The sequence below is a fragment of the Habropoda laboriosa genome, unplaced genomic scaffold (genome assembly GCF_001263275.1).
Source record: "Habropoda laboriosa isolate 0110345459 unplaced genomic scaffold, ASM126327v1 scaffold88, whole genome shotgun sequence".
In the NCBI taxonomy this organism is placed as follows: domain Eukaryota; kingdom Metazoa; phylum Arthropoda; class Insecta; order Hymenoptera; family Apidae; genus Habropoda; species Habropoda laboriosa.
Genome location: NW_017100219.1, coordinates 1,269,696 through 1,276,732, shown reverse-complemented (window position 1 = coordinate 1,276,732; position 7,037 = coordinate 1,269,696). Strand labels below are relative to the sequence as shown.

The window sequence follows — 7,037 nt, the reverse complement described above, 5'->3', positions numbered from 1 at the left end:
CGGAAAAGCTTCAACTCTGGAAAGCGTCAAGTCTGGAAAGCGTCAAATCGGGAAAGCGCCAAGTCTGGAAAGTGCCAAATCTGGAAAGAGTCAAGTCTGGAAAGCGTCAAGTCTGGAAAGAGTCAAGTCGGGAAAGCGTCAAGTCTGGAAAGCGTCAAGTCTGAAAATCGTCAAGTCTCGAAAGCGTCAAATCAGAAAAATGCTAACTCGGGAAAGCGTCAAGTCTGGAAAGCGTCAAGTCGGGAAAGCGTCAAGTCACGAAAGCGTCAAGTCAGAAAAATGCTAACTCGGGAAAGCGCCAAGTCTGGAAAGCCTCAAGTCGGGAAAGCGTCAAGTCTGGAAAGCGTCAAGTCTGAAAATCGTCAAGTCGGGAAAGCGTCAAGTCTCGAAAGCGTCAAATCAGAAAAATGCTAACTCGGGAAAGCGTCAAGTCTGGAAAGCGTCAAGTCTGGAAAGCGTCAAGTCGGGAAAGCGTCAAGTCTGGAAAGCGTCAAGTCGGGAAAGCGTCAAGTCGGGAAAGCGTCAAGTCTGGAAAGCGTCAAGTCTGGAAAGCGTCAAGTCTCGAAAGCGTCAAGTCAGAAAAATGCTAACTCGGAAAAGCGCCAAGTCTGGAAAGCGTCAAGTCGGAAAAGCGCCAAGAAGGCGGAAGCTTCAAGTCGATAATTTTTACATCGTGTTAATCTAGCATATTTCTTTCCTTTTCATTATTTTTATTAACTTTGTATACCTTATATCTCACTTTCTCTAAACATTTTAACTATTACAAAACAAAAAAATATATTTTGCGTTTCTGAACTCTAACAATGCTAATGTTCATTACGCCTTACTACACTTTCATTCCATTCACCCTTCCACTTCACTCCTGATTGTTCCCTTATCTTCTCATTAACCCTGGTTTCGCTTCAGCTTTTTCACACGAGACCGAACGAAGTTAGAATCGTTTTTACAAACTTCCTAACTACTTCGCTACCTCCTCTGACTTCGAAATGCAACAAACAGTCGTGATAAATGGCCCGCTGTTCTTTGCTACACCGTTTGTGTCGAACGAATTAGCGCCAGAGAACAGAGAGCGATTCGGGGGATCGTGAAACGGGGTTTCGACCAGTCCCGCCGAATTTCGGTGCTGGAATTTCACGGCGAAACGCCTTCCCACTGCAAAGGAACACGAACGCACCCTTTCCCGCGGGCGCTGGGGGTGGAAAAACGGACAAAGTGAGAACCGAAGTTCGAATTACCTCGGCGGGATGCGCGCAGTTTCACGCGGCTGCGAATAAATGGAATTTCAGAGGAGTACAAAAAATCGCTCGCTCGAAATTGGTGGAATTCCCCGGATGGAAAATACCGGTCGGTAAATCCCCTTTTCTTCACCCGGTTCGAATTCATTTCATCTCACACACGCGGAGCAAAACTGAAGGAACTTTTTACAACGACGATTAACGAGAAGTAACATTTTATTCTTCTCCCTGAGATACCATATTTTTCCCCCGTAAACAAAAGGATATTACCATTCCCTCCCTCTCTCTCACTCATTAATCCTCGTTTATTTGCCAAGCGTGTGCTTCGGCTTTTTTCCTCCAGCTGACATAATAAACCAGCGAAGAAAGGCTTCTCGCGGCTTCTGAAAACGCTCGAACAAAAGCGAACCGATCAACGCACAAACTTTCTCGCGATTTCACACGTCCAACGAATTAACTTTTCCGCTCGGATGAAAGATGATTGGAATCCTTTTTTCCATAACTATTGTGCATCCAGAGAATGAGACGGAGTGAGAGAAAGTTCTGCTTTCTAACGATTTCAACTCGAAAAAAAAAAGACCTGCGCGCTGATCCTCTTTATTAGCTTGCTCATCTACGCGCGCGTGAATTCAGCTGATGAATATTTCAGCTCGTCCTCCGGACACACTCTTCGTCCTCCCGGTTTTAATTATTTACGCGTGATCGTACGACTTCGGAGGCTAGCCGGAAGAAAAAAGGGGGGAATTTTGTTGGAATATTTGATCGCAGTTACGTGCACGGCGAAATTAAACGTACTATCGCGGCGACGCACGTCTGATTTGAATATTGAAATAACGGCAGTTAGTTTTCGAAACGGTTTCCGTCTAGCGCAAAAACCGAGGAACGAGTTGGAACGACTGTGACGAAGCTCCTGCGCTTCCGATATTGCCGTGAAAGCGGATCATCGATTGCGCTTCCGCAACGATTCCAGATAGAATTTCGACGCTTCCGGGGCGATATACGTACCGAACTTCTGTTCCACGGGATAAATACTGTCATACCGAGGAGAGAGAGAGAGAGAAAGAAAAAGGGGGAAAAATGGAAATTCGTTTGGTAAACAATCAAATCGCGAAAAATCGCTACGTTTAATCCTTTAGTGCTTAATTTGGGGTTTTTTTTTTTTTATTGGACGGTGATCGTATTAAAGGGCCGCACCACCGTGAGGCATTTAAAAAATTGCTGATATTTGGGAATTTTTTTTTTGTGGGGAAGCAGTGAAATTTTTCAATTTTTTCCCGGGGGATATAAACGTAACGTTCAGACTCCTTGTACGATTTCTGAAAGGAGGAGTTATTGGGCAACTGCAAAATTTATTCTGATGGAACAGCGATTGCTAAAAAATTCTTTTTTAGTTACAAATAAAAATTGTGGCAGTTTGAAGAGGAGAAGCCTCTTTTTACCAAAATTACATTTTTAAACGTTGTTAAAAAATTGAACATGTGGGTGATACACTTTCGTTTATAAATCTAAAGGAATTTATCATTTCGCTGGTTTTGATCCTTATCAAGAATGGCGTTCAGCAATCGATGTTCTAACTGAAGAGGTTCACATTTCTACCTTTTAAAAATTGTAGAAAAAGGCTGAATGTTACGTTTACAACCTCGAAAAAAATTGAAGCTTCTCATTTATTGGTTACCTCCAAAAAAATTCCCGAACTTCTCCCTTTTCCGCGTGTTTTAGGGCGACGCACCCTCTTGAAACCTAACCTCAATATCGATATTCTGCGGTTGTTTTCGAGAATGAGTAAGAGACAGAGTGGGAGCGAAGGGAGTGAAGACATAGGGAAGTGTGTCTATTTTATTTCGTGAATAGTATTGTGGCGACCGCCACGGGGGGCCCACGCATTTAGGCTTGGCGACTCTTGGCCCTCGAGGCGAAGAATCGAGGGATGTTTTTCCAGATATCTCCGAGTTTCTTCGTCCTCGAGGACAAGAGTATCGCCTCGGCAATGTAGGCCCGCGCCCCCACTTCCTGGGACTTTCCCTAGGAAAAGGGAAAACGACTTGGTCGTAGACCTCTGTACGCGCATCGTATCGCCTGACACTTAAAGGTAGTTCAAGCATTACTGTTTGTTACCGTGATCTTATTTCTCGGTTGGAAGATATCACGATGGATGTTTCCCTATTGGTTGTTTAGTTTTAGGTTAAACTACGTTGTTCGGTTTTTTTTTAATATGTACACTCCGTACATGTTCTGCTTTCGGGCTTGCGAAAGCTACCTTTATACATGTTTTTGTAGCTGCTAATTCGGAAAAAGGGCCAATCAACGCCTTTCCTAGAAAAAGGCCTCTTTCGCGAACCCTTATTGGCAGGTAGATAGAAGCGATGCAAGTCAACGGTGGGGGTGATCGGTCGCGTGGTTCGTGTTGAGGACACGACAATTACCGTTTGAATAAATATATTTTTGTTACACAACAACGCGAGTAATCATTTACACCACGTCACTTCCAAAGTATCGTTATTTAGTTAGTCAGTGTGATAATTAACCCCTTAACTTGCACGCTCGAGTTAATTCGAGCGCGCTAAACAGGCCAAACTGTGCACACTCGAGATAATTCGAGCGGCGTTGTATTTGATGCTGCTATAATTTTTCACACTCGAATATATTCGAGAATTGAAAATAACAATGTGAAAGCTAAGAAAAAGAATCGTGTTATTGATATTTATCATTTACATAGGATTGTAAGCTATAATACTTATTTATTCGAAAATAAAATATAGCCTTTTTCCATGGAACAAAAGCGCAGCGCAGCGCATTAAACTAAAAATTTTGATTAATTTTGAATTTTTTTTATTTTTTTGCCAAAACAATGTTCTAAAGTTTGTTTTTTTTACATTAAAAAAATTGATTTTTTTTGGCCGGTTTTTTTCAAAAAAACTGTGCGTTAAGGGGTTAAACAGTTAATATTAGGTCACGTTTATAATTTAGTTCAATATTTCCAACGAACCTTCAACCCCTTGCCGTATAACAACGAACTAGACTCGTGGCACAGATTTTGGTGAAGATCTGATAAAAACAATCTTCCATTTCATTCGTTAAACTGAACATTGCAAAGTCTCATTAATATTTACATTAGCTTTTCTTATTTAACACTTTGCCAACCGAACGAGTTGCATCTGATCAGACGATTGCTAAAAGGAATTCTGAAAAAACTCATAAAGTATTCTATGTCAGGAAGATTACTCGTGTAAAATTCAACGATGGTTCGTTACACAGCAATATCACGGAACGAAATTTTTTAACACGTCGACTGCCACGCCGAAACCACATGTTTCGCTCCGGACGCCACGAAAGTATTTTTATTACTCTAAGCATATAATGGCAAAATAATAATAAATATGGTTGTATAAGGCAACGTTCTTACCCATGGGGCGTTTATCTTTCTGGTGATCACGGGTGCCTTGGTGCACTCGATGACACTTGATAACTATTTTGGAATATTTATTTACACTAGGGCCGTCAAATGTATCTACCCGAAGAAAATGACGACATGAGATGCGAAAAAAGGAAGGGCCAGCATACCTGGTGCGAAAAGTTTGCGAAGAATGTTATCAAAAAAATTTTGCAACTTTTGGAACAAAGATTGCTGAAAATCGGACCGAAAAGGTTACCGCCCAGATTGTATCGATCAGCCGCATCTATGTTTGAAATGCTTTAATACAATATTTGATAAAAATTAATCTCTCACTTTTGATCTTCTAGTAGAAATTTTGAATCGCCGAATAGTGCGTCTAATCAGCGACGATGTTCGTTCAACTTTTACAATTATAAACATTTGAAGCACTCCGGTCACCGACGACCACCGTGGCGCTACAGGAGAAACAATCTGCGGTCACATATGGCCACCGTGGCAGTCGACGTGTTAAAAGCTGAAGAAAAAATGAGAACGAAATATTCTATCTAAACGATACAGTAGAAAATGACAGATTCGCCAGATCGGTTGACAATGTGTTGATATTGCACTAAAACGGTAAACAGCCGACGCTCAGGTGAAAAGGAATCACACGTGAAGGGGTTAAATTCTCATTCCACAACTCTCCTATTTTTTTTTCTTTTTGGTCATCTCTACAGAATTTCCTCGGATCTTCGTTCAAATATTTCTCGCGTTCGGCACGAACTTACAAGATCACTTGATACAACAGAAACGTGTGCGATTTAATCCTCCCATCGCGCGAGATCTCACGGGCGCAACATCGCAGTGGAGAGCAGGTTGGAGCAGCTCTCGATTAAAATGAATAATACCAGTGGATGTCGGGGTCGCGATAGCAATTAACGGCGCAATAATCGGCGCGCGAGAACGGGGTAGGGGGAAGAAATGAATCGGGCCATTTTTCATGCGGCACGCGGGAGGACGCACGCGGAGAGCAGGAAGTACCAGGTTTGTTACCACGAGAGAGGTATCGGGCAATCAAGTTAATGAGGAAAGAGTACCGGTGGAGAGGCGAAAAAGAGACACGAATAGGAGGGCCTTTCGCCTAATGGTTTGAGAAACGTGCTCGTTGGCCCGCGCCACGCCATTTATGGTTGCGGGAGTTGACGATTTTCATCGCGACCCTCCGAATCGCGATTTCCTTTTGTCCCCCTTTTTACCACGATCCCGACTAATGGTGAATTAGCGAACTCACTCTGCGTCATCGGTGTGCAGCTTCAGGCCAATCTTTGACACGCATGTCCACTTTAGAATTTTTGTGAGGTTCCTGCGTTACCGCCGCTCTCTCTGGTTTGCACGCCCTGAAACACGCAAAGCTGAGGTAAATTGAAGGTGTACAGAGACATACAGTGTTTTATTTTAGAGGGAGAGAGCTTTTATCGATGGAGAGTTTGTGAATTTGAGATGGTGGAGAATTTGGGTGATAAAGTTGGCCTTATTTTCGTAGTTTCAGAGGAGCGAAATGCGCTTAGAAACGATGAGTAGACTCGATAAGTATATAGGAGCTGAAGTTACGTTATGATCTTGACGAAGTAGTTGTTAGGTTTGCTGTAATACATGTTTTTAGATCTGCAGGTTGCATTCCTTCAGAAAATAAAAAAGATAGGGTTTAGCAACTAACATTTCTACGTTTAAACGCAGTTGAAACCTTGACTTTCGTAAATTTTTAATTGGCTTTGCCGAGCTATGTCTTCCGGAGGATTTTATTTAAAAAGCTGGCCAAAATTCAGATTTTCCAACTTACTTAAAAAACAAAGAAAGGGTTTCTTTCTTACAACGGTATTAAAATGAAGTATCGTAACAACTATTTTTGTTATGTCAGAATTTATGCAGAAGAAGAAGGCCACATAAAAATGATTTTTGTGTATTCGCTTCTTTCTGAAATTATTAAACTAATATACTGGGTATTATTTATAATTTTCTGTGAGAAAAATCTATTTGCAACCTAACATTCCTATTACATAAAAATTATCAAAACATTCACGCTGAATTTACATATGTACCTCTCAAATTGCCAGTTTCAATGTGAAAATTTCGCAATAAAATAAATCATGCGCATAAATCAGCTTATTGCTGAATTTTTTATTCCCCTGTAAATTTTCGTACGTAAAATTCTATCGAACAATTACGTTTCGTCATTTCTAACAATAAGTGTAGTATTTCACTCCTCTGAAACCAGCGAAATTCCGCCAAAATTTTCCATACACAAGTACTCCGCAATACGTCGTTGCGTTCCAAGAAACCTTTCGTTTTTCACTGAAGTTCGTATGAAAGAAAAGTTTCCCTGGTACTCCTTCGATATTTCCCAGCTTGTCCACTATTTTTCGCCGAGG

General features: G+C 41.5%; 1 protein-coding gene across 2 annotated transcripts in view; it reads right to left on the bottom strand.

The window, feature by feature from the left end:
* LOC108570966 (CD151 antigen-like) overlaps positions 1-7,037 on the bottom strand; it is a 165,775-nt gene that overhangs the window by 113,533 nt on the left and 45,205 nt on the right. Inside the window, exon 3 of one of the 2 annotated variants that reach the window (XR_001891371.1) lies at positions 5,900-6,005. The gene's annotated coding sequence lies outside the window, so the exon portion shown is untranslated. Of the gene's footprint in view, positions 1-5,899; positions 6,006-7,037 lie in introns of those variants that run through there. The other variant, XM_017932907.1, reaches the window with a different exon arrangement.